This window comes from Drosophila ananassae, unplaced genomic scaffold, assembly GCF_017639315.1.
Source record: "Drosophila ananassae strain 14024-0371.13 unplaced genomic scaffold, ASM1763931v2 tig00000128, whole genome shotgun sequence".
Taxonomy (NCBI): domain Eukaryota; kingdom Metazoa; phylum Arthropoda; class Insecta; order Diptera; family Drosophilidae; genus Drosophila; species Drosophila ananassae.
Window position 1 is genome coordinate 353,248 of NW_025319124.1, and position 10,172 is coordinate 363,419.

General features: G+C 39.7%; 1 long non-coding RNA gene across 1 annotated transcript; it reads left to right on the top strand.

Moving 5' to 3' along the window:
- The first annotated feature begins 9,059 nt into the window (after positions 1-9,059).
- LOC116655453 lies at positions 9,060-9,655 on the top strand. The gene is made up of 2 exons (XR_004310526.2): positions 9,060-9,183; positions 9,433-9,655. It is a non-coding gene; the product is annotated as an uncharacterized LOC116655453 (long non-coding RNA).
- Positions 9,656-10,172: the final 517 nt, after the last annotated feature.

Consider the following 10,172-nt stretch of genomic DNA (forward strand, 5'->3'; position numbering starts at 1 on the left):
AATCTTCAGCCTGCTCAGCCGACAACTATGCAGCCGCTTATATCTCAGGCCACACCAAGGGCCGGACCTGAGAAAAATTCGGCTTCAATTGTCCGATATGTCCTCTGTGGCATCGCTTCAAGTGATCCCAGACCCAATAATTCAAACTCCTGTAACAGTCACCAAACAGGGTAAAAAACCGTCCGGACCCCCGGTACGCACTGATGCCGCAGTGTTAGTTACGGCGGCACCAAAACCCTTGCAGGTGATCCCACTATCGAAACACATTTTTGTTTCCCGGCTTGCAGGGGCAAGTATCAGGGGATACTTCGGAGATTGATATCTCGGCGTACATCAAAGCCAAAGCAAAAGCCGACATAAAGGTGGTGGATATTACAAAATTCAAATATTCTTACACCAGGCACACGTCATCTTTCAAAATACGTGTGCCCTTGCAGATGTTCAAGACAATCTGTTCCGCCAGCTTTTGGCCAGAGAACATTTTCGTCCAAGAACATCAGCCAAGTACGGTGAAAAAAAAGATAAACAAACCTGTGGGTGTAAAACTCCCACATGGCCACTAATCAACCTTCCACCTCATCTTCCTCAATTTCAAAAAACTAATGTCTTCATTAACACTTACGCTTCATTAACAGTTACACTATTATGATATAATATAAGAGGGTTACGTAGTAAAATTCCCAAACTGTATTCTGATAGTTCTTTTTTTGCATCCCACATTATTGTATTTACAGAAACTTGGTTAAAGCCGGAGATCTTAAGCTCCGAAGTTTTTCCTAGTAGGTACACCACTTTTAGATGTGATAGAACTTTGCGAAGGGGAGGAGGAGTGCTAATTTCTGTAGACTCCAAATTCGCTTCTGAAGAGGTAAAACCACAAGAGTTTGGTGACATTGAATTTTTTTGCATCAAAATCACTTTGTCCGATCAATCTTTGTATGTTACCTGTTCGTACATACCACCTTCGTCCGAACCGCCAACATGCTGGCAACATTTGTCCGCTATTCGTTTGGTTTTCGATCGTCTGTCTGATGGTGACCAGCTGATAGCTCTGGGTGACTTTAATATCCCAGAACTTATGTGGTCAAATGTTGATAATTCACCGTCTTTACAGCTTAACTCCCACCTTGACTTCCCTGAGGGCATGTTCGACATGTCACTCGGGCAAATTAACCACGTTAGAAATTCTTTAGGTCGGCTGTTAGACTTATGTTTCGTTTCTGATCCTGATGGAATTACTCTTTCCAGAACTTTGCCCCTTTCTAACCCTGAGGATCCATATCATCCCACTCTTGAGGTTTCAATCGAAAATAATTACTTTATAGACCTTAAGTCTACAGTTAAATCTCAGAAAGTTCGTTTCTTTCGTAAGGCTGACTTTATGAAATTAAATAAGTTAATTTTGGAATTTGATTGGTCTGATTTACTGGCATGCGAGGATACAAACATCGCATTACAAAAATTTTATTACACTTTGAACATATTTTTCGACGCTTGCGTGCCGTGGAAATATCCGTCCGCTTCAACGAATCCGCCTTGGTATACAAGGCACCTTATAAATTTAAAGAAAATTATGAGTAGACTTTTAAACAAACATAGATTATCTGGCTGTACAGTTAGTTATTCAAGATACTTAGTAGCTCGGTCCAATTTCACCGTGCATAACGCAAAATGTTATAGGAGTTATATTCGCCGCTGCAGGATTCAGTTTACTCAGGATCCGAAGCAGTGTTATAACTTTGTAAACACTAAGCGTAAACATGTATCTTTTCCCCCACTGCTTACGTTTGAGAACTCTTATGCGAACACTGATCAGGCAATGGCAAATCTCTTTGCACAGTTTTTTAAAACTACCTATTCACCAACCTTATATTTTGCCCATCTTTCGATCAAAGTGCTGTGTTATCGGATCTTCTTAAGGTTAAGCCCGTGTATTCGCCTGGCCCTGATGGAGTACCAGGCTGTATTCTGAAGTACTGCGCCGAGGCACTGTGAAAACCGCTTGTTAAACTCTGTATAATTAATGTAGATAATAAGTGGAATTGTATGAAGTCTAGTATAAGTTAATTTAGGGCGGAGCGGGAGCGCAAGTGAAACTCTCACTTGCGCTCTCCCATGAATTCGCCCCGCTTCGCCGCATTAGATAAGCTAGGCTTAAGTTGTTGCTGATTGAATATAATCGAATTTATAACGTCGAAGAGTGCACGCATTTTCGTTTTCGTTCGTTTTTTTCGCAATTTAATTTAATTTCTACAGCCACCTATTTCTCCTTTTGTTTTCGCGACGAGATAAAATAATCTCAATAAACATTTTGGCGCCCCCGGGTGGACTGTAGTATAATTAAATAAAAAAAAAAAGCAACAAAAAATATTGACAGTGACACATAACATATATAAACAATATATGTAACATATATACATTCAAAACAAAATAAAAGAGTTGCTCGCGACGGTTGCGCCAGTGAATTCAAAATACAAATTAAAGAATTCTCCGCGTCGCGAAACGTCTCCAATCAACTACATAGCTGCTACTGGAAGGATTCGTCCCCATGCCCTGCACCTGCATCAATTGTGAAAGGAAAGTGGCCGCAGGATTAAAGGATCCGAAAGCAGAACGCCAGGTATTTGTGCAAAAAATTGAAAGTTGAGATAAGACAATATTGCACCATCCTTTCAATTCTTGGCGCATACGTACGTAGAAAAAATAGTAGAGCAAAAATAAATAACAACATATATAAAAATTCTAAAATTTTAATTATAAATATATGTGCTAACCTAAATGTACTGCCTGTGGATAAAATAAAAAAGAGAATATTTATATTATTTGCAATCACTGTCGCCCCCTACCCCTAGTTCTCGAATTTACAAATCTTCCAAATAAATACTAAAGTGCAGCCAAAAATTATTTTTTTTATTACAGATAAAATAAAGGTGCATATATATTTGGTTTACATACATACAAATAGATGCAGCGATAATATTCTCGTTTTCGTTTCCCACCGTTATCCGCTGCTGTATGTATGTATGTATATGCACTTTTTGGCGCGTATAGTTTACCGGTCCGCCAAGTGACGCGCTCCCCTACAATTTGGTCGAGCATATTGGTTTCGGTGTCATTGGCGACCAACTATTTTTTGGATACTCTGTGCCTCGACTATCAATAATTCGCTATCAATTAATTAATCAATTTAGATTTGGTTAAATTTAATAAATTATTTATTATATTTAAATAAGATTAATTAATTATTTTCGTTTTCGCATTTTCTTGTTGTTGAATTAAATTCAATAAAATTTTAAAAAAATTTCTAAAAATTTATTTATTAATAAATTTTTAATTTTAATATTTTAAAATTAATAAAAAATTTAAATAAATTATTAAATCTCAAATTTGCATCGTTTTCGTTTTTGTATTGAAAAAACAAATTTTTTAAAATGGAAAGTACTAAACAAAAACTTAATTCCACGACTCTTATTGACTTAAAAAGAAGATTAAATGTCAAAGTTAAAAGCATTCGCCGGTTGGAGGAACGTTTGGAAGATGGATCACTTCCTCTAAATAAAACCGAGCTAGAGTGCAGGCTTCAGGTTTTAGATGAGGCAATTTCTAAAGCAAATGAGTTGCAAGACCAGATCGAGCAAATAGATGATTTGGATGATTTCGGAGCCGAGTTGGAAGAATTAGGAATAACTACCAAGGCAAGGATCATGTCCTTATGTAATGCCTTTAATTCAGCTGAAGACTCCCGTTCAGCTACTGCAATTTCTGCAGCCCCAACTCGAGCTCGACTTCCTAGTTTGGCATTGCCAAAATTCAGTGGAAATTATTCGGATTTCAAAATTTCATAAGTCTTTTCGAGACATTAGTTGACAAAGATGTGAACATTCCAGTTATCGAGAAATTTAATCATTTAATTTCTTGCCTCTCTGGTGAAGCCTTAGGAGCTGTCAAGGCATTCCAGGTCACCGAGAGTAATTACGACAAAGCTATCGCTAGTCTAAAGAGAGTTTATGATAACGAATGTCTCATCTTTGCGAACCAAATACGTCAACTGTTCAGCCTTCCGAAAATTTCCCAGCCGTCTGCGTCGTCGTTGAGGGGTCTCATCGACACTGTATCATCAATTTATGGATCACTATTATCCATAGGAGATGATTCTAAAATTGCAAACTCAATGATTATTCATTTAGTTTTGAGTAGAGTGGATCCAGTGACCAAGCAAAAATGGGAAGAGTCACTGGATTATGAGGAATTGCCGCTGTGGTCCGATTTCGAAAAAATACTAAATCGTAGATACCAGCATCTGTCCGCTGAAGAGACTGGCAAACCAAAACAAGAAAGAACTGGGTTCGGCAAGCATCTAAATAGAACTTCGTTGGCTTGTTCTTCTACCAACGCAAAACCAGCTTGCAGTTATTGTAACGCGAACAACCATTTTTTGGCCCAGTGTAGTCCGTTCGCTCGACTTGCTGTAATGCAAAGGTTTGAGTTTGTTAAGGCAGCCTCCCTATGTTTGAATTGTCTGCGAAAAGGTGTAGCGGAGCTTAGAACTACAGGATCAACGGGTACTAGCGCCACCTATCGGGCAGTAGCCGTTGCAAGTGGCAACATTATAATCTATAGTTTATCGGCAATCTGCAAGACTGCATTTGCGTTAACGTTAAGTCTCCCACTAATCCCAGCTCTAGCGCCGGCAGGAAGCTACTGCTAAACGCACCATGCTTTCTTTCCCAAACCGCATCTTGACCTGAAAGGTTGATTAAAAAGTAGCTGTTCAAGGCTGTCCAAGAAGGAAGATAGAAGTTGGATCCGCTTAAGTCGCAATCCGATCTTGCCCCGATCCAAGTCGAGATTTACTAGCTACAGGGATTTAAAGTGTAAAGTGGATAGTAGAAGCGTTCTGGCCAGATTGTGGTCATATTAAACATTGTTTTCCCAGGCCCCTAAGGGTAAGTTCGAAGAGCTGCAGAGCAAAGCGAATGAATATGCTCTCACACAAACATTTTTATCTCAGGGTAGGGAACGGTGGCTTTGAATAATCGCCGTTTACCTCTGTCACGGAGACAGAAGCAGCAAGCAGGGCAAAATTGATCCCCGCTTCAAGAAGCTCAGTCTATTTTCGGCACGGTTTCTATACAGTTCGGCGTGTTCAGAAGTCCGAGTGCGGCGAGGAGGGGAAAACTCCCCTAAAACCCCAAAAAAGGTCTAAAGGTGTTTCTTACCGGTTTGGGACCTCTAAGATCCTTTCTCGTTTAAATAATTCAGAAATGGCCCAAACAGCATAAATGCATTACGCGCAAAAATGTAATATATGGAGAAAAAACCCCGTTATAGGTAATACTAAGTAATATCTTAGGTTAAAATTTCTAAAGTTTAAAAATGTAAGTTAAAGTCAAATATAATGAATAACAAGATTGGTAAGGATTTGTAAAGTTTAAATATGTAAAAGTTAAAAAAAAAAAAATGTGGATATAAAAAGTGAATTATAGGGCTACGGAAAGAGAAAAAAAATATGCAAAAGAAGATATAAAATCACTTATCAGTAGGAAGATCTTGGAGAAAAATTATGCGAAGGAGGAATTGAAAAAAAAAGTTAAAGTTTTCGTGCATGCAAATTTCGGTCGCTAAAGACATGCACTAAATATTGTGCATTTACCGAATCTTTTTTGTTGTTGTTAGTTTTTTTTATTGTGTTTGCCTGCTAGAATTTCACAGCACCACCGCCAACGAATGGAAGCGCTTTCGTCATTGGAGGAAGTTAAGGTGAGCTTTATTTACTATTTGGCAATAAACCAACTTTGATTCCTTTTCTACCGAAATTTTGTTTCACGAACGAATATAAATGAGTATAAACAAATAATTTTCCTTAAAAATAAAAAAAAAAATATATTTGAAAAACATTGAATTGAATTGCGTTGGAATGAAGAATATAACGAAGTTACTTTTAAATAATTATATCACATATCTTTTTGCATACTTTAACCCACAATCTTTTTTAGAAAGATTTACTGTTACTTTTTATTTTCATTAGAATATTTTATGATTACTAAAAATGAATATCCTATCTCTCCCTGTATTTTATGAATAAACAAATATTATAATGTCTGAGTAAATACCCACTTTTAACTCCATGCTGACCCAAGAGCCGTCGTAAGTTCAAGATACTAAAAGGGGCCTAATGCATAGCTTTGTCGGACGAGCATTGGCCATGGTAGGGAGGGCTGATAACACCCCGTTAACATCTAGGGGCGTGGCATGTCTAGTGAGAAGTACTGTTTCATTTTCTTAACCGCCTGTCCGATTTTTTATGCTATCTCTTTTCCGGCCGATTCAGGCTCGTTACCTATTCGCACGCGATAGATTTTAATTATCAAAGATACAAATGAGCGCCCGTTATCTGAATCCTCCAAATAACACCACGACAATTGCCGACGAGATATAGCCGGATTTCAACGCGTGCGGGATTTACAGATTGCAAGACCACCAGCTCAGACGTTGTTCGTTAGAAAGGTCACACGGTAGCGAATTGTAAATCGGCCAGGTGCCAAATCTGTTCAAGATCGCACCATAAACTTCTGCACCGATTTACAGTGACCGAAAATAGTTTAGCATTACCACCACCCACACAAAATCCTCCTCCAGAGTTAACGAATGATGGCCCTTCTACTTCACATGCTTTGCATGCGTCGTCTGCAGAAAAGGTTTTGTTAGCAACGTCGATCGTAAGCGTTCGCACAAAAAATGGTGAGCACATCTTGGCCCGAGCATTACTTGACTCAGGGTCACAAATGAATTTTATTACAGAAATCTTGCTCAACGCTTACAGATCCGTAGAGAGGAATCGTGCATCAACTTGCTTGAAATTGGTCAAACTAATTCACAAGTCAAGAAAAAGATACACACCGTGGTGAAGTCGAGAGTCAATGGTAGCGAGTTTCCGTTCGACTTTTGGGTTTTGAAAACCATTTCAGGCTATCACCCTGACCAGTCAGTGAACGTGAAAGATTGGACCCTACCAAAGAACTTGCCGTTATCAGACCCATATTTTTACAAACCTCAGCGGATAGATATGCTAATTGGAGCTGAGTCATTTTTCGAATTGTTGTCCGTTGGCCAAATAAAACAAGGTCCGAACCATCCCATCCTTCAAAAAACTCTCCTTGGGTGGATAGTGTCGGGAAAATATCTGGCAAATTCCTCAACTCCTCCACAGCCGGTCTCTAGTCTGAATTGCCAAGAGGAAATATTAGAGTCAATGACAAAAACTTGAAAAATTTCTGGTCGTTGGAAGAAGTTCCTTCTTCTAAAAAGATGTTGTCGCCAGAACAAGAGCTATGTGAGGAACATTATCGGAAGACTACAAGAATACTGCCTTCAGGTCGATTTGAAGTTAAACTTCCATTTAAGTCGGATCCAAGCGTTTTGGGCAATTCATTCGAGATAGCCAAACGCCGATTCCTGTCGCTCGAGAGATCCGAAGATTATCTCGAGATCCGAACTTAAAGAAAATGTATTTGGAATTTATGGAAGAATACGAATCCCTAGGCCATATGTCCCCTGCAAGCAATGACGTTCTTGCTTCTCCACACTACGTCATACCCCACCAGTGTGCCTTGCGGCCGCAAAGTACAACGACCAAACTACGAGTCGTTTTCGATGCGTCCTGCAAGACATCCACACAAAAGTGTTTAAATGAGTTGTTGATGGTGGGTCCAACAATTCAGGAAGAGCTTTACTCAACTCTTCTTAGATTTCGGCTAAACAAATTCGCTCTGGTAGCCGACATAAAAAAGATGTATCGTCAAGTGATGGTAAATGAAGCAGATCGACAATACCAGTTGATAGTGTGGAGAAAAGACCCGTCTGAGTCCTTGAAATTGTGCAAGCTCAACACCGTTACTTGTGGCACTGCACCATTCCTGGCCATAAGGTGTTTGAAGAGGTTGAGTGAATCCGCGAAAAATACATTCCCTCGAGCTGCTAAAGTTATTGGGTCTGACTTTTACGTCGACGACATGTTAACGGGTGCTGGTTGCGTGGGAGCTAAAGACAATTAAGTCTGAAGTAACTCAGGTTCTTCAAAACGCTGGGTTTGAATTGAGTAAGTGGTTTTCAAACTCGCCTGAAGTTACTGCATCCGAGAGCACGGTTAAGACAATAACACTTTCGGACTCAGAGCTGACAAAAACAATGGGAATGGTTTGGGTTCCTAAAGATAACGTGTTTAAATTCGAAATTGATATGTCAGTCTTGGGTCAAAGGGCGACTAAGCGGAATATTCTTTCGGTGACATCAAAGCTTTTCGACCCCCTTGGCTTATTAAGCCTGATCCTTATTAAAGGAAAGATCCTGTTTGAAAGGAACTTTGGCCTTATAAGCTAGATTGGGATGAGTCCATTCCACTGCACTTGGAAACCGGGTGGAACAAAATTCAGCTTGCCTTGTCACAGTTAGAAGAGATCTCAATACCGAGATTTGTGATGAGTGAGCCAACGTCACCAATTGAAATTCATGCCTTCTCTGACGCATCGATGAGAGCCTATGAAGCCTGCGTCTATATCCGTTGCAAGTCTGCAGAAGGTAGTAAAGTCTCATTGTTGACTGCAAAGTCGAAAGTAGCGCCGCTCAAGACTGTAGTATGCACATATATTGAATACCCACTGTACCGAAGATACTTAAAGGGTACACACTGTAACACTTTGTTGCAGTGTTTACATATTTCAAAATCCCGCTCATAACTCCTAAGTGGCCGAAATATGATCCGATCGTTATGGATTAGCCCACACACGGTAAATGCTAGCGTCGGCATAATTGCAACGAACGGACAGCATATACATACCTCTCGCGCTTACACTTGAGAGCGCATAGCAATATACATAAGTATATAGATACGTAGCCGTCTCTCTGCCGCTGCCTGCGAGCAGCGCAGCTATGAGACTTAGCCTTAGTTAGACTTAAAGAATATTGTAAAAGAGCAGAGACCTTTCGGTCGTTGGAGCGGCACCATTGCTGCTCCAATAAATAAACTCCAAACATATTTCAATACAAAACAAAACCAAACCTGTTTCATGGCGACCGTGACATGAGTCCTGGAGGACTTAGGAAGATATTCGGAACCAAGGCTAAAAGGAACCAAAGGATTGAAAATGCAAAAGGAAAAATACATCATACGAGAAAAACGTCTGAGTGAGTAGAGTGTGCACAATGGTACGTGGAGGTCTAAAGAAAAAAATCAACAAAAGAATAGCCCGCATAAAGTGGCTACTATTTGCTCAATCAACACCGCCCGAATGGACGACGGCGCAAAAGCTATACAACGAGCTTGAATTCTTAAGAGAAACCCTCCAAAACAAAGTACCACAGAGCACAACTCGCTCGGAAAATCAAATTAAAGTTATAAACCAAAAACTAATATCGACACAAAATATTTCCAAGCCTCTGCCAAAACGACCACAGGTCTGCCCGACCGACTGCCCCGGACCTCTCAACTCTGCAGCATGCAATTGCACATGCGTGAAGCCGAAGAATAAAGCGAAGACCAACCCAAAACAATAGCAGCAAATAGCAAGCGTGGGAGGCACGACCGCCACCTGCGCCCTCGAGGGAGCGTCAGCGCAGCCAAACCGGCGACGACCAGCTGACGTGGAAGGAAGGACCACCAAGCCTGGGAAAAAAAATTTTTTTCATGCACTGCGCTGCATATTTTTTTTGATTGCACTGCGATGCATATTTTTTTTATATTCATAATATAATATTTTGTAAAATTGAGCGGAACCTTTTCTGCTCGATTAGACGTGTAGCCTGTAAAGCTACGCAAAAAACTAGGTAGGAAGCTGTTAACTTAAATGCGCAGTAATGCGATAAGTAAATTTCCAACAGAAGATCTTTATAATTTTAATGAAACACAAATAAAAGTATATGCAAAACCCACCAAAATGACGTTGGACCTAAAAACAGTGGATTCCACTGCCAATGTCATCAACAAGGTAGAATCTACCAACGTTGATCTATATTGGGTACATGTACTTTTAGTAATCATTGTCGTTATTATGTGCGCCGCTGTTTTTTATAAGATTTACAAGCTGCATAATAATTGTCTGAAAAAAAGGTATATGAGCCGGGGAAATGACCTGGATAAAATATAAGCAGCAAATAAATAAAAATAAGGAAAAATA